The following is a 27,901-nucleotide window of genomic DNA, read 5'->3' as shown; positions in this document are numbered from 1 at the left end:
GGATGCAATGGGCAGCCAAGACACAGTTGGCTCATGTCACCAACTGGTTTGCAGGCAGACTGGTAGTGTAGTGAAAGAAAAAAATTTATTTATCAGAGGTATTTTTCCTAAACACCTTTTTTACTTATAGGATCCATTCTGAAACAAGTGTTCATATTTGCAGAATCGGGTGCATTATCTTCAGGATTTGCTGCTAGAGTAGAAGTAAGGAACTTTGAGGGCCATGTTAGACCTTGAGGAGAACATGGTGTCTGAATTTCATTTATTTCTGCCTGTGTGACACCATGAGAGTAGGAAAAGACATTAGTGCCCACAAAATGGTCTGGGGAACAGGTGTTACAGTCAATGGCAGGTTAAAACAGACCTGGAGGCTCCAAGAAATAGCCATTTCCCAACTACTAGAGAATAGCCCAGATGGTAGATATTCTGATATCAGTGAATCTTTAATACTATCTCATAAAGATTTAAAATGCAGTTCAATTTCAGCACAATCGTAAACTCACATCTTACAGTCCTACCAAAAGCTCCTGTAATACAATATAGCTGCTTGCACTAAAAGCAACTTAAGCTAAGGATCACTAGTAAATCATTTGTTTTATGTTCAGTTCCTCTGAAAAAGTATTTCCCAGATGTAGCAACTTTGTTCTCAGCATTTTTCTTCTGGGATTTAAGTAACCCACAATCCCTTCTCATCTTACTATATACCTAAAATGCTACATAGTGCAAGAAAATTTGGCCAGAATTCTTCACTTGGAAGGAATATGTAGTTTATTTTAGAATCCTTAATAACTAGAGAAAACCTCCCCCTCTCCCCTAGAAAAAGCCTTTACTACCTATCCTGTCTCTAAATCCCATTGCCACATCTCCCATTATCACCAACCCCCAGAGGCTGATTTTGTAGCCATCTATCTGGAACAGAAACAGCTGAAAGGAGTGGGAGGAGAGCAGTGACTCAGCACTATAGACTTCAGCCCAGTTTACTTTCTTTTTTATTTACACTTCACAGTTAAGAATTTAGCCAGAAAGGCTAAAGTGCAGAACATGGCAAGAATCGGACAGAAGTCAAAACTATAAAAAAATTAATGATTTTTAAAAATTTCTTTATTTTGCTGGGTTTTTATTGTGCAAACCATTAAGGAAGGACCGGACTGTGAAAGCCTACCTTTTAGGTGAACCTATTAATATAGGCCAGGTACTTGCTGGGAATAAATTAGGGAAATCCTATGATAGCTTTTATCAACATGTTAGAGAGTTATACTTTAACTACTTCATTGTTTTCAACACAAAGGAGCTGGTGTTAGGCATCAAATTTCGAAGAGGAAAGAAATAGTATAATGTAATTCATGGTCAGATGATACAAAGTCAAAAGAAGTTGCAAATCTGAGTGAAGATAGGAAAATTACAATAGGCTACAGAGAGGCTAGAAACATCAGCAAAAACAGCATAAAGGGATTCAGTGTGAGGAAAAACAGTAGCTCAAATAAAACAATAGAGGCAAGTGATCCAAAACATTGAAATTCAATGGAAAGCCAAAATATGGAAAGCAATTGCTCTGTAAAAAAGGAAATGTTGTTAGTGGGCAGTAATTAGATATGGGTTTGAATTGCAAATAAATCAGCCAAACAAATAAACAAACAAAAAAAGGACAAGTGCAAGATCAGGCTGTATATGTCAAAGTGCAACATGAGCAGAGACAGTGGTTCTCCAAAACCTGTTTGTGTTGACTCTTCCTTTCTCAGTGTCACACCAGCTAAGTAAAAAAAAATTCTGGCAAGTCATTAACTTCTTCGAGTCTTTTGTGAGAAAGTCCAGATTTGTTTTATCGGTCATCCTCCAATGCCTTACAATTAATGAGGGAATATTCCAGTCTGATTTGAAAAGTGCTCTTGCCCAAATTGAGTTCCATAGAAACAAACTCGTTGGACCAACCCAAGGTCTGACTCTTCCCATCCTTGTGCAAGAGCAGAGTGTTCTTCTAGGTACATCTGTTATTAAATAGTTTCTCTGCCGACATCCCCATATCCAACCATTACTGCGGGGTTTCTTTCTGACTTGAAGAAATACACTAGTCTCAAACCAGTCATCTGCATGTTTAGCTGCATTTAGAACAAATCATTTTAAAGCAAAACAACAACAGAAACAACAAAAGAGCTATGCTGATTTTTTTCTAGATTTCTAACAAAATGTTTGATGTTGTAGAGATTTCCAAACAATTAATGTGAAATTGGGGATTGTTGTTCCCATGATTTATTTACCATCCATAGAGAACTCAGCTGTGGTGCTGCTGTTACTGCTACTTCTCCCTTTGCATTTAGAGTTGAAAACTGGTGAGCTCTTTGTTGAGGCGTGTTTCCTTGACTTAAAGTGTGCTGGAACTGCAGGGTTCAAGCTGCAGCAGTGTGAAACAGTTGATTCAACAGACACATGCAGAAGAGGCTAGCTTGGGGTCTTTTTGATTCTTTGTCTCCCTAATATGTTGTGTAGCCTTGGGAAGGCCTGAAGAGTCATTTTTTTAAACGTGACTTGCTTTCATGGTAAGGAAAGTAGTGCTCTTCCCACATCAGCAACAGGCAGATCACCTGTATCCAAGGGCTGTTGCTTGTGGCCACTGCTCTCCCTGCAGTTCAACACTTGCAGTTAAAGAGCCTATCCTCAAACCCCATTTCCTCTTGTAGGCTTTATGCGCTGCTGTAGAAAACTGAGGCAGTGAACTTGTGATGGGCTCAATTTGTGTCTAAAAAGTGCAAAGCAAACAAAGCAAGGCAAGTAGCCAATTTTCTTGGAGCACTGTGGGCTTGCTGTCAAAAAAGGTGCTTTCCCACAGAAATAAAAAATGGCCAGGTTGCAGTAGATGCTAGGAATAACTTGCAGGATGCCCTGAATTTTTGTTCTGTATAGCTTAATAGAAAGAGAGTTGTGCCAGCAATGATGCATTTAAAGTAAGCTTTAGTAGTGGGGAATATTTTCATGTCACATCTTGGCTGAATTGCTATGATTTTGCTCCAGTAAACCCATCTCAGTCGTGGAGGGAGGGAGGGTTGTTGTAGGTCTGTTGCGGACCACACCGACTCCTGAACCTCACCTCCAGCAGATGCTCCTGGGCCACTTCAGGCACTAAATATTTCTCCTGGCTTAAGAGATTTCTTCAGTTACTGGTTTCCTTGCAATACGATTCATATGGAGCTGCAAATGTTGAAGTGTTTTTATTGGGCTTTTTTTCTGGAAAAGGCAAATCTCAGAGGGCAGGGGTAGCCACTTGGCCCCAGCTACTTTCTGTTTGCTCCAGCCAGAGTCAGGCCTTACCCAGCCACATGCTTGATAAGCACCTCAATTACTAGATTTAGTTCCCCATATATTTTGCTGGTCCCCCAACAAGGGGAACCAGTTGACTGACTGGTTTCTATCTGTGTAATAGTAAAGAGGGAAGCAATGCAGATATTTGGGGCAGAACTCAGGGAGAAGGAAGGTATTTTGTTTGTTTGTGCTTTCCTCAGCTAGAAAAACATTTTAATTTTTTTTCAACCACTTCTTCTAAGAATCCTATTTCCCTTGTCTCTTGTTTTAATACCGTAGGGCTGCTTTTAATGGTGGCAATGGAGCCAGAATTAGATCTAATAACAATGTTCATATAGAGAATCCTAGATGCAGCATCACATAAATAAACCAGACTGGGTATTCTACAAAATTGTAAAAATGAAATAAGGAAGGTGTGAAGTTAGAGGGGTGATTTATATGTGGAAAACTAATGCCAAGAATATTGTTATGGGCCTGGCTCCTAGAGGCAAGATTTGTTAGCAGAAACTGTCTCTAAATATTTATGCTCAGCTAAATAATTGCTAAATAATTCCAGTTCTTAGCTGGAAATTCAGGATCAGGCCAAGCTCGAATGGGTGGCTGAGTAGGATGGTATATTGGTGTTCTGTACAGCAGTCCTCTTACTCAATGACACTTGTAACTTTCAGGATATAATTAATCTTTTATAAAGTGCTCTTCATGGTCTGTCATTGGAACACTTCTTTTAGAAGTATTTCTTTAAAATAAATGAAGCACTTAAAAGCAATATATTCGGTGTTATTTATTTGGGAATTAGTGAAGAAAGTTGTGCTTTTCTGCTCTGATTGTGTGCTCTGCTTTTCACAAACTCTATTTTTGTCAGTTAACAACTTTGTGTGTGAGAGTGAGATTATGCTATTACTGTCATTATTTAGGCTTCCACAGCTTAGGGACAAGATTTTTTTTAATGTTCTTTTTACCATGTTGGCTAATACTTACTGTGCTCAAGATTAATGGTGGGCTCCCTGTAAGGAGTTTTTTATGGAGAGACTCTAGAAGAAATTACCTCTTATGAACATACAGGGAAGAGAGAGCCTCATCACTCAATGCAGCTGGGAGACAGACATCTACAGTACAATATTCTTGTATTTTCCTCATCTCAGAGCAGTGTTATAGTGATGTGGCAAAAGGGACTATTCTGAGTTTATGATCATGAAACAAAGAAACATTTTAAAGGGACCTTGTCAAGATTGGGAATTTTGATATTGATACAGGCCCTCCAATAGACTGGCTTTTGATTACCCCTGTCCCGTCCCCTAGACCATCCCTTCCTCCCTACAAGACCCCTTTGATAAAGCCGTCGAAGCAACCCACTGTTGGGATTTATAAAAAAACCCTGATCTCAGCAAAAGGAGGGATAATTGTTTCTGGGCAGTTTGCACAGGACTGCTAGGAAGCAGTGGACATTGTGGGCTATACTAAATACATGTTGTGGGATATGAGAGCCAGGGATACCAAATGGTGTACTCTTGGTATCAATGAGTCAGTGGTTTAGCGTTCAAAAAACTGAGCCTTTATCCTCAGAGATGAGATGGCGTTGATCTTTCTTGGAAATCAGATGCTAGGAAGTTGATCTACTTTCCCCAAATAGAGTGTGGGGGGTTTGTCCAGGCTTTCACATGCTTTGATCTGTAACTCACTGACACCACCACAATTCTGGACAAACCTGCCATGGGTTGTCATAGTAGAACCAAAATCTTTCCTTATCTTCCCTTCTCTAAAATCCCTTCTTTACAGTTCTGGGCTGCCAGAAGCACTCCCTCTCCAAAGGAGGGAGAGACAGTTCTGGGACATTAGCAAGTGACTGGTCAAAAAATGCACCCTAAAAATGTAAGACTTTTAATCTCCTGGACTCTAAGACATTATTTGTTTTGTGGAAGATAGATATCTTGTATCACTTACATGTACAAAGCAGCATCTATCTTCTGAACCAGATATATTTTGAATATTTATGCAGAAACAGTTCCTTTATGCATTTTCAAATGTTCCTGATCTAGTTTAATCAATTAAAACAACATTAAATGCATTTGAATATCTCAGCTCTTTCTCTTATCAATATAATTCTCAAATGTTTTCTTTTCAGAGCCCAAGGTGATGAAAAATAGATTCATTTACTCTATTACTTCTTATAATTGTGGCTCCAAGAATTTTTTTCTCCTAATTTTGAAGCCACAAGAAGACTTTATGTGGCTCTAAAACTGCTGTTGGTTTTCATACCACAATACTCAAGGGCATATCTCTCCTTCAGGCTGCTATTGTTTGCAATCTGGAGATAAAGGCACACTTGATAAAACTCTTTTAATGATGTTAATATTAATACTTTGGTGGAATACTTTATCCTCTAGTAATAGCTTTAAAGAGTTTGTTGAGATTTTGTCATCTCATACATTTTAATAGAAAATTAGGTTTGTGATTAACAAGAAAAATATATCTACCTGTTACTTTATTTTACTTACAGTGTCATATAACGGCTGCCAGTGGAATAATGTATACCTTGTGCCATATGTAGCTCAGCACTCATGGTGAATACTTGATGCTTCAGACAGAAAGCGAGGTGCAAACGAGCTATGAGCATTACCATAGGCCACGCTGTTCAGTCTCTGTCCCTTGAGAATCTCTGTGTGAAGGTAAGGACACGGTGTGAAGCGCTTTTGTCTGAAGGAGGGAAAGCTCCCAATCTCACAGGTAAAAGAGATGCCCTGATTCTCCCTTTGCAGAGAGAAGGTCATTTTCTGATCTGTAAGCCAGCAGCTCTGTGTAGGCTCTGGAGCTAAGCCAGGAACTTGTAGTTTGTCCCTCTCTGCTCCTTTGGAAAGTTTTTATGCTTGAGGAAGTAGGAGCAGCAGCTTGAGAGCACTTAATTGCAGGTCAGCGGTGAGGAAGGGAGTCCCCATCTGTGGAGGGTTTTGTCAGCCGGAAACACCCCGGTAACTGTGTGCGATTGCACCTGCTGAAGTTGCGCAGTGGCCCCATGGAAGAAAACTCGGGTTAGTCCCAGGACAGGGAGATCTCACATGGCTTCAGCTCCTGAGGATCTTAGGCTGCAGTGCATGCAGCACAGCATGGCATCTGGATCATTGCAGTGGGATCCTCTCTCATAAAAAACAGGATAAAGAAACAGTTTGGAGCTGCTCAGTGCTTAGGGATATGCCTTTACTACTGCATGTCTAAGAACCACGAGGTACACTTTGCTGGCTCCTTTGGCTCCCATTTCTAACCCACTTTTTCTGTATTTGTCATGCACCTCCCAAGTCTCAGCCAAATCAGTCATCCTCTGGGCTTTAGGTTCAGGCAGTCACAGACACATTTCACTACACTGCCTGCTTTAGAGATGGGAATACTGATCAGTTCTCCAGCAAGTATACAAGCAGGCTAAAGTGAAGGCTTCATTAAAGGGACCTCAGTCCCTACATTAGAAGTCCTCCTACAAGCTACAGCATTGCTCACTAACAGTGTTTCTTAAGAAAGGTGGAAGCAGACTTGCTTAAGGGAAATCTTACCTGGTCAATGTTATCCAGTGCTATTGATACCTACTAGGAGGGAGGCAGCACTGGCCAAATAGGCCAGATTTACTCTCACACAGGAGATTGGAGGATCAAGTCCTTGTCCCCTTGGTGGAGGGCAGGACTGCTCTGCCCAGTGTGGGGCTGCAGCACAGCGATGTGAGCAATCTCACTATCCTTGCACAGGTCAATCGCTTCGGATGCTATTGCATTCCCAGCTGCATAATTTATTGTGGCTGCCATGTGAGGGCTAGTGAAGACAGCCAGAATGAAGTGCTGTGCCAGTAACAGCCTTGGTAAATTAAGTAGTGATGGGCCTGAGCAGTAAGATTTTGATACGGATCTGAATTTTGAACAGCTCGAGTTCAAGGGAGCTGGGATCCTGGTTTTGGGCTCTGTCCCATTTAGAATTACAGCAAATGAACCCATCACCATTTTGAACCCAATGTTTCACACTGTGATAGTGGCTGTGGGAACACTTGATCAGCTGCTGTCAGTCAGAGCAATAAATTGGCCGGCTTTGTGTCAGCTGATGAAAATGCTACAGGAAAAAGTGCAGGCTTCAAATGTCCTTTGGTCTTTTTCTCTGAGGCCAAAAAACCAAAGATATTTGTAATAATATAAATAAGAATGAATTCCCCAGGTTCCCCTCTCTTTCAAGCTGGTAAAACAATCATCTTCTCGTCTTGCAATGCTTATCAGAACTCAATTCTTTGTGTTGCAGCCAAGTATAGCAAAGCCACTGCAAATCAGGGAAAATAAACATTCTCTTCTTGCTTGTCATTTGAGGTTATCTTAACCTGATTTCAGTTGAATGACACTTTGCAGGGCCTCATTACATGGATCAACTATTTCTTCACCTGAAGGAACTTGCCTCCTCCAGAAAAAAACTTCTCAGAGAGGACAAATTTTTCATCCCTCATATGTGGAAGGATTTTAATCTTTATAATAGACAGTATGCAGGATCCATGCCTCATAAGGAGCTTCCATTGTGAATCAGGATGGGACTTTAGACCTGTTAGGGGTGGTGTAATGTGGTGATGAAAGATAATCTTGCCTGGGATGCCCTAGAATTACCTAACGACTGTTGGGCAAAACAGTAGGATTGGCTGTGCTTGAAGTTCAGCAAGCTCAGTCTGTATGAGTCTGTTCCGAATGCATCAATTTATCTTCCAGGTCCCTTGTCCAGTGTCTAACTTTCAGGGAGCATTTAGGTGGTATGTTTAGCCTGGGAATAAAGCTTCACTGGAAAATTCAGTGTATGTTGGTTACCTCACAGAAGCTGCAGAGAAACTCTGCCAGGGGATGCAGTGTGACAGAAAGTCTTCAATTAGCTTTAAGAAAATACAATATAGGCTACATGGTAGCCTTCTTTTATTTAGTGAGAAGCTGCACTACTATTTACAATAAGTTTGACAATCTCAAATATTAAGTGTCCTTGACCTGTCTTAGATGTCCCATAGTTACGTGCACGAGTACTAGTAATACAGAGCTAGAAAAAATGAGTGATTTCTTGCTGAGTGCCCAGCATTCATGTCAGTGACTTTTTCCTTTCTCCTTCTGCTGTCCCAGGACTAATTAATATTATTTTCTAGACCTCTAGGGAAACTATATACCAACTCATTTATTGTTTGATTGTGCTATTTCAGATGTAGCTGTTATTCCTGGGATTTTTACTTCTTTTCAATTTCTTTTCTTTCTTTTAAATTTTTTTCCAGCATCATTTCTCTTCCAGATAGTTCACATTGCCCAATGTAACCTCTTTATCAAAGATAATGGACTTCCTGAAAGACTCTTTAAGTCCCTTCTTCAATGAATAATCCTAATTGCCTAAACAGCCCAAATGGTTTCCATGAGATTACTTGTTTAACTAATAGTTTCTCTCTCTTGCCTTACTGTCTCTTTCAATCCATCTGGTAATCCAAGGTTATAACTGGTCACAAATACTAGGTTAATTTTCTTTTGCAATTCAGAAAGCAAAAAAAAATCACTGAGTAAATGGTGGTTCTTTGCTCACCTTGTATGGCTGTCACTCTTTGACATTAAAAATTCTAATGAAAAGCTCTAGCAAAATTTTGAAATATTTTCATAATCTTGGTTCTTCTGACTAGTATTTCTAAACTCCAATTTCTCTGTTAAAAATCTATCGGACCTACCTAATGTGTATGCATGACAGTAAGTCTGACAATATCAGTCTACAAATACGATTTAGTAAACATTGTTATTCTGAGGAGAGTATTTCTGTTTTGACAGTACTATCATGTATTGTGGTCCTTCACTGTCCTACAGTGCCTTTTTAAGCAGTCCCCTTTTTCCGGCCTCAGGAGAACTTTTCAAGTGTGACGAGGTGATAATCTGTAATAGGATTTCTGTCTACAGAATACTCACAGGGTTTTGAAGCTAATAACTTTAACTAAAGATATTAAGCATTCTTGAAGGAAGCATGCCCAAAGAAAGAGTAATCTCAATTCTGATGTAGAACAATAGATCACCAACTTAAAGGCTAACTGATGAGTGCAGATGTTCAGAGATCATGGCTAATTACATCACAAGCTGGCAACCACTGGATTCTAAGTACCATATGTTGTTTCTCAAAAATAAGTGATGCTGCTCCTATCCAAGAGGCTGCCACCACCGTCAAGAAGCTAATAAAAGAGTCTGAGGTCTCAGTGGATCTGCACTAGAGCCAATGATATAACTTTGAAGCTGCCACTTTGCAGATACAGCCAAATGTTTGTGTGTCCGAGACCTATCCAGTGCTCCAGTCACAAGTGTGAGAGTTGCTGTCTGTTCCTCTTGAGAATAATCTTGCTTGCTAGTGTTTGATGGGAAATTTGGTGCCTATGGTAACAGTAAAATGCTAAAACATTATAACAGGCATTCTGCAAATACTTTAATGGTCCACTGTTTGTTCTGTGAATCATATCACCAGAGTTTTATCTGTTTATTACCTTATGCATGAATATTCAGATACAAGTCTTCCTCCTGCAGTTGCAGGGAGCGGATCAGTTTTGTTGAGCTCTGTACTCTTAGCTGTGCCTGTCTGCGGGCAAGAAGTGCTTCTCCATGTGGTCTAAAAGAGTTGTACCTGCATGGTACACTGCATGGTCATGACTCGCGTTGCAGCTAAGCCCAGTATTCTGTCCTCTCCAGGGGTGGGGTTTCCCCAGGCACAAGGGTGGCTTGTCTCAGCCAAGGAGTTAGACAGGCTGGGCAGGTGGAGAGTCTGAGCTGGAGCACCGAGCTGGCAAGACAGTGTAGATGTGTCCATGTTGGCCAAGTTCCCTTTTCCTTCAGTGAATCTTGGAATGGACTACTGGAGACCTATGCAAGCAGAGGCTTGTGGGTATTGGCTGTGAAGGAAAGAAAACATTCCACAGCAGTTTTACACTAAACTTTTCAAGTAGCCCAGTTGCAATGATCTGTATTCTGAGAGAACATTTGTGCAAGAAAAATTCCATATTTAATATAAAACAGTGATTCTTTTAATTGTTGGTTAGATGTTCTGCTTATCCATAATCACCAGTTTTGCCTCTTATATCAAAAGCTGATTATAGAAATTAAAGACTGCTCTCACAACTGTAGTGAAAAATACACAGGGAAGAAGAAAGAGTGGACACTGAGGGTTCTGAAGTTTCAATTCCTAAACACAAGACATCATCTTCTGTTTCATTACAGTAAATGGCAACTTGACCACCAATTTGGAGAATACAGCCATTATGAAAGGCAAAGTTAAACATCCATTCTAAAAAGTCCATTCTGTGCAGGTTTTTTGATACATTATTTTCTCTGAATTTCAAATGTGTCATCTATCTTATGAAGGAAACACTTTCTTTGAAACAGATCTACAGGGAGAATAAAAAAATGGGTGTTTGGCCAAGACCAGATATTGTAAAAGTAATTATACTTCAAGTAGGAGAAGCTCTAAAAGGGCAGCACAGACAGTTACCATAATAAATACAATAATGAAACAACACAGAATTTAGTACTTAAAAAGACAAACCCTTTGTCTGCTAGGACAGTAATTTCTAGCTTATAACACCTCACATAGTGTTTGCTATCAAAGAAATCTTCATTCAGGGTAAGAGATGCCTCATCAGGTGTGCTGGAGCACTTGCTACACTTGCACCTTCCTGAAATTGCCTCTAACCATGACACTTACTATCCTGCTGTTTACTCACATTTAAGATTAAGAAATTATTCATTGTTTAATACAGCATGTAATGCCTCCCCTAGAAAACACCTCCTCTGTGCAAACATACCGTGTATTTATTATGAATGAAACTCATTAATAAGTAGTGCAATCAATATTTGAGCTCTCGCAAATATCAAATGCTCAGGGTTGCCGTTTGGCTGCTATTCATCTTAATGTCAGGATTTGGAGAGCAGGTTGTACTTCAGCAGAGGTATCAACTTCCATAAGTCAGAATCAGAAGTTGTGTCACCTGTTTTGCCATCTATCTGCTAAATCTTTCATCTGTCTCTTACACATATGAACACCCACTGCAGTCACTAGTTATGGCTGCAATACTCACTGGCTTCACTTTTGCAGGAGTTTTCCCCTACATGCCAAAGGGATGAGTCAGGAAGAACTTTTTCGGTTTATTCCCCATTCGATCACTTTCTACTCAAATTGGTTTTCTCATTCTTAATCAGACTCTCATTGCCATCCACACTTCATCATGTGTGAGGCACTTCAGTCTAGTCCAACTCCCAAAAACCTATAAAGAGTTTAAAATGTAAGTAGGACTGGTCAAAAATTTTAGTGTAAACCTCTGTGTATTCTTCTGTTTGAAGTTTTTCTTGCTGTACTTTTCTCTTATGAACTCAGTGCATGGAGATGGACTTTGACATCCAGATAAATTCAGACCTGATGAACAACAGGGCTGTAATGTGAGAGGTGAGTGAAATGATTATGAGTAAATAACTAAATCTGTAGAAACTGAGAAATGATCCCATTGGCTGAGCCATCCACAAGGTGTAAGATTTAGCAGAACTAGAGAAGGACTGCCTTTAGACCAGCTCAAGCCCTCTCTGAATGTGGCTGGAGGTCTCACAGAGAAGCAGCTCTGGGGGTCCTCAGACCATACCTGGTCTTTGCAGGTCACTGCAGAGATTTTGGTGGTGGACACATGCCCTGGACTGTAGAGCAATCAGCTTCTGTGGTGAGCAATCCTCTACCTTCCCTCTCCTCTGTCCCTGCCTCACTTCAGCAGGGAGAATCACTGCCCTGGTTTGCCACCGTTCCCTGAAAGAGCCCACTCCCAATGGACTCACCACAAAGACCCCAAATGTCTCTTCCAAAGATTTCTGATGTGCGGGTTTTTTAGGTGTAACCTTTCATGAGGAAATAGTTGTCTAAATAAGCTGTACACTTTGCAGAATGCTTCACAAGTATAGATCTCTTTACTATGGTCCAGACCGAATCCATTACTGAATTCAATGCAAAATTAATCCAGCTGTTTTTCAGTGTTTCTTGCATTTCTCCTAACACATCTTTGGATTTTGAATGATGTCCTTTTGGGACCCTAGAAGATTCCTTTTTGTAACATATTCTTAATGTTTTTAAGCTCAACTTTCTTTTCTTGAACGTGAAATTACATATAGTCTATTCCTTTTTTTTCTTTATCCTTACGTGAATTCTCTTAAAATGGCTGTTCTACATCTCTCATCTTTGTCTTTTTTTCCTGAGAGAAGAAAACCCTGTGCACCAAATCTTATTCTACATAAAGCTAGGCTGGAGCCATCTTACTATTTGTTAGGGCTGATCTGTTCAGCCCTATTTATTTTATTTAGTCTATGAACAATATAATACCCAACCCATTCACTGACAGATATTTAGGCCTCAGGCTTCATGGCCTCACGACAAGTAAATATATAATACAGTAAAAACTAAGAATGAAGCAAGATCAAGAGTGTAAGCCGAGTTCATATTGTGCAACTGAGATCACTAGTTCCATAAAGACAGATACCCCAAACCATCACAGCAACATATACATGTGGAATTTAATTATGTTACACAAATATTTTAAATTGCCATTGTGAAACTTTCTAAATTGAAATTCCACTTTTATTTTGGGGCTCTCAAACAGTAAAATACTGTATGTTCCTATAGGTAACACAGGTACAGATTTCCTACTGTACAGATATCCTACATTTTCTACTATAAATGTAGAAATCTTCCCCCTCCCCTTTTTTACATTTTTTTTTCTTTAGGTATGTAAGAAGCACATTGGCACAGCAGTCCAATGCAGCCTGTGTAAATCAGTGTCACTCCCTCCAAACAAGCAGAGCTACACTGATTTACACCAGCTGAGGCACCAGCTGAAGATGGTCATAAATTTTGTGGTGTTTTTTGACTTCAGACTTCCTCCTTTTTCAAGGATATGTGTGATGAGTGCCATTCCTTTTGAGAAGCTGTGAGTTTGTGCTACATATAAACTCCTAAAGGTGTTTTTAACTGTCCTTGGTTGTTCTTCTACTAAGTCAGCATTTAAGTGTAGCTTTGAAGAAACAGTTTTCTTACTCTGACCCTAGTTTTCCATGCTTCCCTTTTTCTGAATACTGACATCCTTAATGCGCGATACATTAACTGACTAATACTACTTCAAGCTGTACGTAGCCAAACTTAGTTTTTAAGGAAAAATATTCTCCTCTCTTAAGCATCACTGAAAGATTATATGCAGAAAAAAAGGAACAGTTATCTGCTGAACTGTATCAGCGTCCTCTTATATAGCCATCTTTAAAGCACTCCTTTGGGTAATAGTACTAATTAAATCCTGCAATGCTTATTCAGTCTTCTGTCCATAAAAACTCCCACTGATGGGATCTGAAAGTCCTCTGAAAAGCAGGGCTAACTTTATTTACGTGTATAAATATGGATTCAAATGCCTAATATTACACAGTCTGTTGGAAAATGCTGGCCTCCATGCTCAAGGGTCACAGAATAACAGACTTTAGAGATGGACTGACAATACAGTACAGTCTTTCTCAGCGTCTTACCAATATAAAGATGCACAGTAAACTGCAGTGTATACTGCTGGGTAAAATTTCTTTCTTTCAAGGAAAAACAAAAAAGAAGCACTGAGCAGATAGAAAAGGAAATCAATACACTGATTCCACAGTATAAAAGGAATCTGTGGGACATGAGTTCAAGGTAATGCACAATTACAAGAATAAAGTCTTTGAACTATTCATACATACTTATATGTTTCAAAACATCTGTAACTGTTCTAGAGAAAAGCTCTATGCAAAGCCATCAATACTAGAAATAATGGTTTGTTGAAAAAATGTTTTGATAAAAAACCCCACATAAAAAATTAACTATACTGTAATGTGGGCTGGTCCTATATGGATAAGTCCTTAAAATTTTGTCACAGGTGAATGGCACATGACACAATGATGATTCGTCTATTAGCTGCAGTTTGATATCTAATGTCCTGTCCAGATTTCCATGATATGAACAGTGGAGATTTTTTCCTTACTGAATTAGATCTTGTTAGGAAGGGTTTTGTGATCTGCCTGAATCTTACAAAGTTTTGGACATAAGTCCTATATTCTACATTGCTGTTTACATGCAAGGTCATTGTGAATGTAAAGTTCTTCAAAACATCTCGGCAATTCCACTTGCCTTTGCCACATCCCAGCACCTCTGTTTTTGAAAGTCTAATAGAAAATCAGTGGGGCTGTCCTCTAGGACATATTTCCAAAGATGCCTGTTTACATCGCCATGATTTGTTTCTAAGTCCTGAATGTTAAGCATCTAAATCCCTTTAGCTTTGCAAAGCCAAGAGGACTGAAGAGAAATGGGGATGGTTTCTGTATAGCACTTGGAAGAATATCAGGTAGTTTATTTTTGCCTGTTCATCCAGCTGCTCAGCCATTTACCATCCTAATAAGTCTAAGTAGGCAACCTTCTGTTTCCCTAAGGAGTCTAGATTGCCTGTGGCTACGTGGATTGGTCTCTAATAGACAAAATACCCTATATGCAGAGGAGCTTGTGCTGGTGCATTGGCATTTGCTCGGGGAGGGGATTTTGCCATCATTGTCCATCTCCTCAGCTGTTTTGCAGACCATTTCTTTCCCTTCTGCAAAGGCTGTGGATCCTGTGTGTCAGACCTCCACCATCTGCAGTGGTAAGCCTCTCCCCTGGGTGAGTGTGTGACACTGTCATGCCCTGGGATGCAGGAACTCTGCACCTCAGCATGGAATTGGGGCTGGTGCAGCCCAGGCATCACCCCGGAAAGCTGCTTGGCATGCAGTGTGCCTGCTGTGCTTGGCAGCTTGGCATTTCATGGCTAATCAGCATGTGCTGGAGCACAGGCAGCACAGTTTAGAGTGCAACTGTCCCCCAAATGTCCCTTTTTGGAAAAAAAGCAAGGGTCAGATTAAAGTAAGCTTTATGACTGAGGTGGCTTCCTTTAGTCTTGCTCCTGGCACCAGGTGACCCCTAGCATGGCAAAGGCCAGCTGCCCAAAAAAAGGGCAAGATCAGGTTTGGAACCCCCTGGCAGCTGGCCCCCATGGCCATGTCACCCCTGTCCACAGCCCCTCCAGGCTAGCTGGTGGGCACAAGCCTGCAGGATAAACCACGCTCACCCCTTGGCCTGCCACAGCTTCAGCTTGGGGACAGCGGATGGGTGTCTGATGTCAGCTGTGTCAGTTGGATACTAACATCTCCAACAACTGATGCTTTTACAAAAAAGTCATGAACTACAGTTTTAAACCGATTTTTACAACCAGAGCACATTGCCACTAGGAAATGACATCAAGTTTTTTGACAGCAATATTTAAATGAATAGCAAAGAGAAATAGACTGCCAAGTATTGTGTTTTAATGAAAATTAGAGGGGGTTTTGCATTTTCTCTTTTTTCTTTTTTTTTTTTTTCTTAGGGGTAGAAGATAAAATTTTTCTGTCTGGACACAATACAGGAGAGAAACTCTCAAGCTTTAATTCCCTTGAATAGGCAGTGAGCTTACAAAGCAATTATGGGCTTCTGTGGATTAGGATAAATAACCTTTCTGAACTCCAGTGTTGTTACATGCAAACCCAAAGTGTATCCTACAGCAATCTCTGCTGTGCTTTGGTCTAGCTTAAACGTGCCAAAGACTAACTCAATATATGACTTTCTCATCACTCTATTGATAAGTGGACATATTTATGAAATTTCCAAACAAGTAAAGCAGTGTTTGCCCTTCCTCACTCCTAAGGCACAAGGAAGCTCAGTGGTGATGTTTTTTCTTGAGAGAGGGTGGTCCAAGGAGACATTGTTTTAACATGATGTTATGTTCTGCTAAGCACCCAGAAGGAGCTGGACCTATGTCTGGGGATGGTGGGAGACCAGCCATAGCAAAGAAAGAGGACATGAAGTATTCCTTTTCCCAATGAAATTTGGAAGGAATTGCAGGAAAACAAAAGCCTGTTTCAGTATTTCCAGGAAGATGCCAGGGTATGTGATTGACTCAAGGTCTGCTTGGATCTTAGTGATGGGTGGCTACCCAGATGTCACACCCTTGATTCTTCTTTACCCATGAATCTATCATGACATTGCTTTTGTTCCCTGACACAGAAATAGATGTGCCAGTATCCTCTTTCAGACTTTTGGAGGATCTCAGTGGTAAAGTAAGAGGAGGAAGCAGATCCTGTGTTTCAGTAGTCTTCATGGCCTCCTGGCCTTAAAAAAGGAACCAGGAGAGTTAAAAAAGGTAGAAGATAGGGAACAACCAAGTGCTCTTTCATGAGCAGCTTTTTTTCCAGGATCAGGCTCCAGCTCATGGCTGGGGCTGCAGTTTGTGTGTGGGAATCCTGCTGCTGGACCAGGGTGCTTCATCTGCGCCTTCATCCACTTACCATCATTAAAGAAACCACAACCTTTTATAAATGAGACATGACTTTGCCATTACTTTCCAGTTATGTTCCAAATGAGTAATAATATTTTACACAGGTTGCACACTCTTCAGGGAGAGTTTTTGATCTATACTTAGGATGCTCACTATTAATAACAGGGACCTTTGCTGAGGTAGGTGATAGCTCATTAACATTCTTCCTGGGACCTTCTATGTTTAGACATTATGTTGATAATGCTGTCTTCTGGTACAAGTGCTCAGAAATAAAACTCTAACATAATCGGAAAATTAGCTGCAGAATAATAAGCTTCATTACAGCTAGCCAGATACTCTAGCCTTCTGCTTTTATCAATGAATTAAAAGCTCTTCATCTGCAGTTATTACTGTAACATGACATGGCAGCAATGCTGAACACTGAGAAGGCGATTTTGCTGCAATAAGCATGGTCCCCCACAGACTCTGTGGTTCTGTAGCATGTATCCCTAGCCATAGGTTTGTTCTCCATAATCAAAGATTTCATTTAAAAATAAAACTGCATTAAATCCAGTGTGCCTGTAAAGGCAGCTTTTAAAATAGTCCTCCAGTGTAGGACAGCGTCAGGATGTCAGTCTGAGTCTGCAGGCAGACAGGAAATTATCGAGCCTAATTCAGTCACAGCAATCCTTCATGTATTTGGTGCAGGGGACAATGAGAAAGTGCTCGAGTCCCTCCACAAGGACTAACCTTAGTGGTTAACGTTTAGAAAACTCCTAATTTATCTTTGGACTTCTGGATTTCCCAGTGGCTCTTTTTGGAGTGTGAGGTCTTTACTGTTGCTGGTGTCCTTTTCTGAGGTATTTGTATTTGTCCTACAAATTGTAACTTTCAGTCCTTCTCCTTTCTCAGATTTAGAGATCTTCATGCCAAAAGTTTCTGTGATATATTTACCATGATGTTTGCTAGAATCAGATCTGTCCTTTTATGACTGCTATGATTAAACCAATTTAGAATGAAAAACACCTCGAAAAAGGTTTTTGTTTCTTGGTTGTTCTTTTTTTTTTTTTTTTTTTTTTTTTTTTAATTAAAAGGAGATGTCAGCTCAACATTTTTTTTGAAATCCCTTCTGGTTTCAGCATAAGCTACCCCGGATTTATATCTCCTGGGTACCTAACTACAACTTTGCTCATCTTGAAAGGAGTCTTGTTACTGCCTGGCTTTGTCAGTAGCCAAAATCTGTCTTTTCCAGGTGGAAAGTCCTTTAAATGGTGGTCGCCAAACACAAAGACATGAGGGAGTGCTAGCAGAATTGAAGTCTTAGGTACTTGATACCCAGGCCTGAGAAACTCTATTTGAAGCAAGAAGTCTGCAGAAACTTCTACTACATTTCTCCTATAGGAGGTTCTCCTGCATTTCTCATGCTCGGGCAATGGAAGCAGTGATATGGCATTGTGCTGGCTCTTAACGTTGGAAACTGCTGCAAGAAATGGGAGGAGAAGGTAAGCCCAGAAGAAGACAAGAGAGGGGTATTATGTCAAGGCTGGACTGCAGTCACCTTCTCTCCACTGAAACTTTTTTCTTGTGTAAAAAACATAAATCGCTAAATAGTGTAACAGCACATTAAGGATGAGGGCATACAATACCTTTTTCTGAAGAGGAGTTTCACTTAAAAACCTCATTCTCCCACACTATGTCCAATAAATCTAGTAACAATATTTTCGTTAGTCTTTTCCCCCTTCTCTCTTAAACTCTTCTGAAAGTGTTCCTGCATGATACAGTAGCTGAGACACTGGAAGCAGGCTGTGTTAGTTGATTAGAACTTAATACTCCCTGCTGGCACAAATGAAGGGTTAAGATGAAGGTGCAGATGCTCTTCAGGCTGCATTACAGTTCCAGAAAACTTAGATGTACTCATACGTCATGAATTTAAAACTGTGAAAAAGTCAGCCCTCCAATACCTAAAAAGTCCTTCTTCCTTTTTGAAAGTTTCTAGCCTTTAAGCTTCTTTCTACAAGGATAAGTATATGCACTGAATGCACACTATGGAGTCAAGAATCTGGAAGATTTTTACAAAGACACTAAATCTTTTTTAAAATGAAAAGCTGAAAACAATCTCAGCCCAAGTCTCAGTGACTTTTGAATGCTTGAGACATGACAACACAGTTCAGTATCTGGAAAATAATATCTGCTTTTTCTTTTTTTATCTGAAAATTTTATTTCTAAAAGGAATATTTTTGCTGAAATTTACTTTATGTGTGAGAAAAGCGTCATATTCCAATGAAAAAGTTCAGCTGCTGTGCAAGAATGCTCAAAGAAAATAATTTTTTTTGAGTTGACATGACTTTTTTGTGCATGTATTTTGAAAGACTAGTACAAAATCAAATGCAATTTTTAATTCCTCCCCTTCCCATGGGACAACAGTATTTTTCCAACAAAGCAATTATTTTTCCACTGGTTTTAGGGTTTTTGTTGTGTTTTGGTTTAATCAGCTTTAATAATGATTAATACCTGACATCACATTTACTGGGTCTTTATTGGCATGTGCCATAGCTAGCACATATATTACATGCTGGCTCCAGAAATAACCAATCCAATCCAGGTAACATTAGCCTTTGCAGGTGTTGATGGAAGATAGGACAGGAAACGCTCTGCTCCTCGGACAACTCAGCTGCTCATTGCCAAGGAGCTCTTGTAGAGGGGGCCTGGCATTGCCAACTAGCCAAACTTCTCCTCAGCTGAATCAGTAATGCTGCTGATATGCCAGTATTTGTGAGCTCCCAGATATTTGGTGGCCTTCCTGGTCACTGATATCCATGCTGAATGGAGGCCAGCTATTTTCATCTGGGCCAGGGCAATAGTTTTCCAAAGGACAGTCCATCCAAGAGACAGTTGATATCTACTGTATTAACTCCTTCAAGGAATTTTTATCCAACTTCATTGGAGCTGAGTGTTGGTTTGATTTCTGCTGCACATTTGTCTCTGTGTAAAGATGAGGCAGGACTATTTCTGAGCCAAGGAGAGGCCCATCATTGCAGGAGACAAGAGAACAAACATTCTCACAGTATAATCAATCTTATAGAGCAGATGGATACAGTAATTAGAGCAAAAACAATTTTGCCAAGAATATTAACATTTCAACAGTTTATCAGAAAGGGGGTGTTGACACCGGTCAATAATTTTCTGATTATTGCAAAAACATCTTAAGTTGTTGACTATTTTGTGCAAAATAGGACAGACTAATTTTGGCCTCCTGACCTTGTTTACAGCAGTGGGAAGTAGCATTGCCACCAAAATCTTTTTTAAAAAAACAAACAAACATGTGTTTTTCCATGATTTGAAGGTATTGTAGGCCATAAAAATGTATAGGGTTTCCAAAGAGCATATTTATTTATATTTTACTCAGTCTCATGATACTTGGGTGCGTGCTGCAAAAAATTAAACAACTGTTGTCAACAGTTAGCACTAGTCAAGCCTACCCATTCCTCCCCCTCTTCCCATACATGGATGAGATAAACATCATGCGTATGAACCCAAAAGAAAGAATAATAATAAAAAAAGAAATTAGAAGAATCCAAGTCCATCAAAGTTTAGAACACTCCCTTCACTGGGGAAGAAATAGCTTCTATTCATTTTTTTTTTCCCTCTGAGTGTAAAACTGGCAAATCTTTGTAAGACATGAGAGGAAATACTGGAACAAAATTAGTATAGGTGAAGGGTAGGAGATTTTACTGACATTACTGTGCATTTTAGTAATCTGCTTGTATTTTATTTCTTTTCCCTCCTCTCTTTATTGTTTCTTCCATATTTTCAGTATCAAGGCAGTCCTTCCTGTTCATGTTTTCTCCCCTGTGCTGTTCCTCACTTGCCTCTGATGCTATTTTCTCAGGGCACTTTCAGTGGTGGGCCTTTAAAACAGTGTTATACAGACCCAGCGGACTGGATCATTGCTCTGTGCTGAAGGACCCTCTCATCTGCCTGCTGGAAGGGATCCCTTCATGGGCCATCAAGGTGCCTTGATATAACAGTCGCTTACACAGCTGCATATGAACATTTGAGAAAAGTCAGCATAAATCCTCTGAAACAATTTCCTGACCCTAAAGGCAACCCTATAGCTCACTTCAGGGTATTGTGAAAGGACTGAGAGTGTGGATATGAATTTACTTTGTGTCTTGCTTTCCCTTAATGAATCACATGAACTGGGCTCTGGCAGAAGCCAGGAAGGAGAAATGAGCAGAGGGAGGGAACTTCCTTGAAGTTGGGAACGCCCTCCAGCCTACCTGCGAGACCCCAGTACTGAAGAAGTGGATAAGGGACCACATGTCCAGGTAGAAAACTGCAGCTACAGGTACTTGTCTTGTATGTAGCATATAACTTCTCATTAGTACCAGTAGCACTTTGCAGCTATAACATCATATCCCTAAACTATGGCAGTACAGATTGTTTAATACTGATGACCAGTGCTTACAGCAAAACCAAAGAGGTATGGGGTAATATGGCCTTAAATTAACTATTTTTATCCCCAGTCTCAGTGCTTGCTGAATATAAGGTAATTCCTACCACATCAAAGCAACACAAAGACCCTTTCAGGTTTTGCTTCGTGGCCCATGACCTCTCTGAGGCCACAGCAGATTTAGAGCTCAAGTGGCTGAGCCAATGTTTTAGCCACACACTTTTTTTTTCCCAAATACATTCTTATCCTTAGTTGAAGAGGTGGTGTCCAGTGGCCATGAATATGGTTGGAAAGTGTGAAGGTTGGTATCAAATTGTTTGGTGGTCCTCAGTAGAATAATTATTTCTAACATGTAGCATGTTTTGCTCCTTTGTTTTTCTTCTTGATGTTATTCCAGTGGGTTTGGGGAAGCCATGGCCAAAGGCAGACAGTGAAGTTTTGGAGGCAGGTTTGAAAGACACTGCCATAGACCCTTGCTCAGCAGACAAGTCAGGAGCCATAGGATCTCAGGTCTGAAGCTGCTCCAGGTTGTATAAATATCTGCCCCAATGCCTCTTTACAAAAATCTCAGATGTGAAAACTGATAAGCGGGAAGAGCTTTCCTGTTGTGTCTTGTGCCTTTCACTCATTTACTGGCTGGGTGCAAGGTAGAAAGAACTACCCCAGACTACTCTACATCACAACCACGCTGTTTTGGAGCTGGCTGTGGCATTTCACCTCCTTTCTTACAGCAGTAATAAGCTAAGCTTTTATATTATGATGTCTAGAAAACAAAGTAGTTTTTCCCCTTGCTGTTGCAAAGTAGCCAGAGACTATTAGGAGAGTGGCTCAGCAGCTGCAGTAGAAAAGGGGCAGCTGCTACTCAGAGCTCTTGCAGCAGTTTCATGCTGGACCTTGTGGGTTAAAAGTCTGGGCTTAAAAGTCCTTGTGAGAATAATTGTCCCATCTACTGGCTATCTGGCAGTGGTTGTGATCAACAGCTGACATATTGATTAAGCAGGGGAGGCAATGGTTAAGCAGAAAGACTTATACTTCCAAAAATAAGAGCAAGTGAAATTGAAGCTAAATCACTGGAAATCTGCCCCTTTGAATCTTTAAAGGTCAGGGGTGTGGATCAAAGATCAAGTAGTGCAAGAAGTGGCAGGGGAATAAATGCCCTGAAGGGCTTGAAGCAGGCTGAGTTTTGGCCTTCAAAGTTTGTGCAAAGCATCTCCCAAAAGGAGGTGAAAAGGAGGAGGACAATCCGAAGCCAAGCCCTAGGGCAGATGGTGGCAGATGCTGCACACTGGAGCACTGCTCTGTGGGACATGATGCCAGCCTGAGGGTCTGCCTGCACAGGAATGATACATTGGATTAGGCTATTCACCCTGGCTTCAGGAATGAGCTGCATCAAACGTGAAATGCAATCACATTGCTTTGATCTGCTTTCCCACGGTGCTTTTTATGTCCAACAGTGTGCTTGCAAGTGGTGTCAGGCTCATGTTATGCGGTGCCCTGGGGAGGTACCCCCAGCAGTGATCATCCCTCTGCCCATGGCTCCCCAGAATTGCAGAAAGCCCAGTGACAACTGGAGGAGACGTGGAATCAAACCAGTACATTCCTCTGATTCGTCTCCCAGCCATCCTGTAACACATCCTAAAAACCTTGGGAGCAACGTCTCATGAGGTGATGATGTAAGTATATACGACTTTTTTTTTTTTTAATCCTCTGTGAACCTTTTCAGTGGGCTTTTGAAGCAGAGAAAGGAACAGGTCAGCTAAACCTGAATGATAGTGAGAGGTGCACAGGGAAGGCTGAAAGAAAGGTGGTACCAAATTATAAAAAATGTCCCGGTTTTGCCAGTGAGTGGGGTCAAAGGAACCTTACTTTACTCTTCCTGCAGGTAGAGCACAGTTGTGAACAGTAACTGCACTGGTAGTATGGCAATGACCAAAATGATTTGGGTTTTAAATTTTTATGCTGGCATGTGTGGGAGGGAATGTTTTGTAAATATGAGGTGACCTACTCCTCAATGAAATTATTCAGATCAGTTGTTTTAAAATCTGATTATGAACAATGTAGACAATAAAGTACACAAACTGCATTTAGCATACCTGACCAAGAAAACAGAACAAATTTCAGCCCACTCAAATTTGTCTCACTTGTGGCTATGGAGGACTCAAAGCAACTGACTGGATGCTGGACACTGTCCACATGGGATGCCATCACAGGGTTGTGGGTTGCCCAGCACAAGAGCAAAAAGCAATTCTTGGCCTGTTCAAAAGAAGGTCACATTAACCGTTTGTTTTCACAATTTTCTTTGAATTTTTTTTTTAAGCTATTTGTGCTTTTTGGTATGAAGGGGTATGTATAGCAGTGAGTTCAGCTGTTAAGTGTGCAGAAAAAATGCTCCTTTTTACTGTTTTTTAATCCTGCTGGTTGATAATTTTCAACACTGGCTCTAGTTGTCTTACAAGAAGTTTTGAATTTGCTTTCTGTATTCACCTTGTAGCCATCACTTACAATTTTGCAGGTATTTGCTGAAGAAGCAAGCTGCCACCACCCTTTTACAAGCTTTCTCTATTTAATCTTTCCTCTGAAGCAAGTCTGTTACTGTGTTCACTCTCTGCATTTTTGCAGGACATGCAGTATGTGAACCACAAAGTAGTCCTGACTTAGTTTTTCCTGGTGGCTAACTCAGATGTCCTTCAATTTAAACTAGTCTTGCAATTCTCCAGCCATCTCTGGGTATGACAGCCCCTAATGAGTTTTTATCTAGATATTTTTTCTCACCTTTCCTCCTTTTTTGCCTCCTTCAGTCTCTCAGCTGATATTAAATCCTTATTAGACTGGGGGTATAGCATTTTGCCTACTAAGGCAATCCAACACCTGCACTTATTTCACAGTCCAAGCTGCCTGCTGATAATGATAAAGAATAATTTTTCCTTCACTTGTGAAAGGACAGCCTAGTTTACCTTTCCCCGCCCTGGTTTGCTCTAACGTAAGTTGTTTTTTAAATTGCTTTCCCCAGGTGAAAACACTGACTACAGATGAAAGGCCATGTTTAGGTTGATGATGGGAGAGTGAAGAAGAGTTAAGCCGTTTTGGGGCATGCTATGTGCAGGGGAACCTCCTCGAGATGAGGCAAGATGGGACACAGCTGTGGGCAGTGCTGGTAGTTATCAGGATAGTGGCCTTCTTTAATGTGGATGGGGAAGAGCAATAAGGTTTGTACTGCAAAGACTGTTTATTTTGTAATGCAAATAACAAAACAGAGTGCCCTTTTTTTTTAAATTCTGTTCTGGGAGAAAGTCCTCTGCAAATTCAGTAGGATTATGCATGAACTTTTCTGGCTCCAACAATTTCAAATCATTGCAACTGACTATATCAGTATGAAATCTCTCTCTGAAGGCTCTTGAGGCTTCTTACTTGCTTCCAAACTTCTGAACTGTGTGTGCTTTATACAACTCTGTGCACCCACAAAGGTCATGTTTTTTTCTGTTCTCTTACACTACGATAAACATCTGATCCATACTACACATTTTTTTTTTCAACTCCTGTGGCACATCTGGTCTGAGGAGAAGTAGGACTGTAGGAGACAGCTCCAAAAAGTAGGTTTGAGGCTGCAGACATACTGCTTGTGGTTAGATGTAATCCTGGAAGAAAATGAGAGGGTTTAAAGGCTGGATGCTACTTTAACACATTTTGTGTGTAAGCAAGTTACCGAGAGGGTCCCAACTGCATCTGCCATGGTAACATGTCAGCAGCTGCTGAAAAGAATCCTGCATGTCTTACACATAGGGACAGTACCAGAGGACAAACTGTTAGGGGACCTTTTGCCATGGACAGCTGAGACTTTTGTGTTGCCCTAGATACTACCTGCCAAGGCAAATCCCACAATTGGAGACCATTGTTCATTTTAGATCAAGAACATTTTCTATGGAGTCTTGGCAGTAGTCTGTAGTACTTTAAGTATTGCTGTAGCACAGCTTGCAAAAAGAGCTCGTTCCCCCATGCAAGGGAAGCTGTTGTGACCTTATTGATTCTCCAATCTTTATCTGGCACTTCCCTCTTTCCTTTTCTTTCTCCCCTCTGCGATGCACGTTCCCTTGCCCCCTCTACTCCATCAGCCCAGAAACAACCTGGCTCCTGTTGGGTTTGCTCCAGTTATCACTCTCTTTCCCATGCAAGTGGCTTATTCTGGCAACTCTGCCAGGGTCACAGCATAAATGGTGATGACAAAGGGTAGGTGATATCAGACACACACAGTCCTTGCTGCCACATATTAAACTGTGGCACATATACCTGAGTGCTGGCATGTGACCAGGAGAGATGGCATTTGGGCAAGATGACCTGGAGCAGGAAGAGCGTCCGGGTCAGACCAAAGCGAAACAATACCGTGTGAGATAGTGGGAGGGCTGCCAGCAGCAGAGTGGGCAGGAGGGCTCCCGTATGAACCTGAAAGCAAACAAACTCACTGCCAAGTAGCACTACTCTTGCTCCAAGGAGGATCACTTATTGCAGTTTGAATTATTAGCTCATTTGTTGTAGTAAAAGACTGTGTGGACGCAAGGCACTGTGAGGAGACCAACCTAAATTACCTCTGTGTGCAAAAAAAGGCCTGGGAGTATATTTATATCCCTGCTTTGCTGTGGGACTGTTATTCAAAGCACAATATAAATCATTATGTAAAAATCAAAATACCTTTGGTCTCTGCAATGTACCTGACTTCAAAGCACAAGTTCAATAAGCTAAGCAGAATTGGTAATACTTGACGTTCAAGTAGAGCCTCTATAATATCTAATTTATACTGCTCTTAACATATGGGGCATTTGCTTTGGCAAAACTTAGTAATATCTGCTGCTTTCCCAGCACAAAACCAAAGTATTAACTAGTAATTCACTGCAACAAAATCACTGGTTTGGAGGAACCTTCCCCTCTTTCTCCATTTCCTGCACCTTCCCAACTTTAAGAAAAAATTAGGCAGAATAATTTAATACATGGACAGTTTTTGCTGTGTCATCTGACCAATTTAAGGTAGCTATACAAAACACAAATCTAAACCACTGAATTGTAGGGTAGCAACTCTTTGTAATGATAAGCAACTTCTGTATGTGTGACTGGGGCGTGAGACTGTCCCCAAGCCATGGACTTCTTGGAATCTCTAGCATATACATATAAATCTTGTCTGTTAAATATAGATTAATGGGAATTATCAGGAAGTAAAAATACTCTACTTTTTATGGTAAACACCATAAAACATGGTAAATACGTAACATCAGTTTTATAGCAAAAGCTAAGTCCTGCCATCCCCTCTCAGTACTTGCTTCCCTCATTTTTAGGCATTTGGCTTTCTTTGCAGCTTAAATTCTATTCTTAGGAAGTTATATTCATTCCTCATACTAAGTATATACAAAATACTCATTTTACATACCCTCAGTGAAGTCCTACTCAGTGAATTTTACTAACAACTTCCCAACTAATAGTGTTTTGATGTCTTGATTTCTGTTTTTCATTACCAACGTCCAGTCTGATTTTTTAACCTTTGCAGAAATGGAAAGTCGTGGTTATGGGTTTTGGTTTTGCATTTTTGTTTTCTGGTTTTTTTTGTAGGTTTTTCGTTTTGTTTTGGTTATGTTTTTTGTATTTTTTTTTGGTAGGATTCCACCAGACAGTGAGAAAAAGGAACAGAACAGGATATAAGGTAGGTAGTCTAAGTGGACCATGAGTCAAGGTGACATATGCTTGTCATAGCTTAACTCCTAACAGTATAAATGTCTCGCATTCACAAAAAGCTGGAATCCTTAGTACCCATAACACCTTTGAAAACACTGCTAAGGATTTAACAAAAGTGCTTTTGGTCACTTAGGCCAAGTTAAAAGACTGTACTCACAGCCCACCCACCGGGACACAGAAAGGCAATGATTCAAACCCCTGCGCAGGTAATGTGCAACTACAGAGGCTGAACTACTTGGAAGATAACCTCAGCTACGCTAGGAGAAAGAAAACCGAAGATAATGGAAAAGAAACAGCTATAATAACCATCTGCAAGCACACATGGTCTCTACTTCAGCACCCATAAAACTTAAAAGGATAAAAGAAAAGGAAATTGCTTGCAAAATAGCAAAGACAATTTTATAAACATTTCTTCTTATACTTTTGTAGGGTTGCCCTGTTTCTGCTATTAGGAGTACTGTGTGTATTAGCATTTAGTGTGGAGAGAGGGATATTTCAAGAAAGTCTTCCCTGCAGCTTCTCTCCTACCCCACCTATGCACACACTGCTAGTTTAAAAGTGTACCCAAGGGTGCCACTGGTATTGTCCTGCACATCAGATCAGCTTTCATTGCCTGGGATATGTATTAGCCTGCTCCTCGGCTGTGAACAAGGATCTGTCCCAGCTCCGAATGGCTGCATGGCTGTGCAAAGCAGTGATCCCATTTGAAATGAGGGAAGAAATACAATGTTGATCACAGTGACGTCTGTGGACTAGGAATTAATTTTGCCCTTTTCCAACCAGCATAGCTTTGGGCTACTACAAGTCCCTTAAGTGCGGGTACAGTTTGTCTTTTTATTGGAATGCAACGCCAAATTACATGTATGTGTCCCTCCTAAGGCTTCTTTCCCTCCCAGAGTGGTTTTAAGGCTCTTTTCTTTTAACTGGACTGGTTCCCAAGCCCAAATCATGGTACAGCTCCAACACAGTCCTGGGAGCAGTCAAGAGGTGCTGCAGCTGGGAGCCGCTCAATGGACCCACATGAGCACTGAGAAAAAGGACAACCTGCGTCAGTTTTAAATGAAAACCTGCTTTGTTGC

The 27,901-nt window shown here is 40.6% G+C and overlaps 1 long non-coding RNA gene across 1 annotated transcript; it reads left to right on the top strand.

The window, feature by feature from the left end:
- The first annotated feature begins 22,570 nt into the window (after nucleotides 1-22,570).
- Nucleotides 22,571-27,080, top strand: LOC120325139. Its single transcript, XR_005567009.1, has 4 exons — nucleotides 22,571-22,780; nucleotides 24,118-24,313; nucleotides 26,747-26,790; nucleotides 26,956-27,080. It is a non-coding gene; the product is annotated as an uncharacterized LOC120325139 (long non-coding RNA).
- Nucleotides 27,081-27,901: the final 821 nt, after the last annotated feature.

This window comes from Pipra filicauda, unplaced genomic scaffold (genome assembly GCF_003945595.2).
Source record: "Pipra filicauda isolate LSUMZ 115617 unplaced genomic scaffold, ASM394559v2 scaffold84_size4826128_pilon, whole genome shotgun sequence".
Lineage (NCBI taxonomy): Eukaryota > Metazoa > Chordata > Aves > Passeriformes > Pipridae > Pipra > Pipra filicauda.
This window is presented reverse-complemented; position numbering and strand designations above follow the sequence as displayed.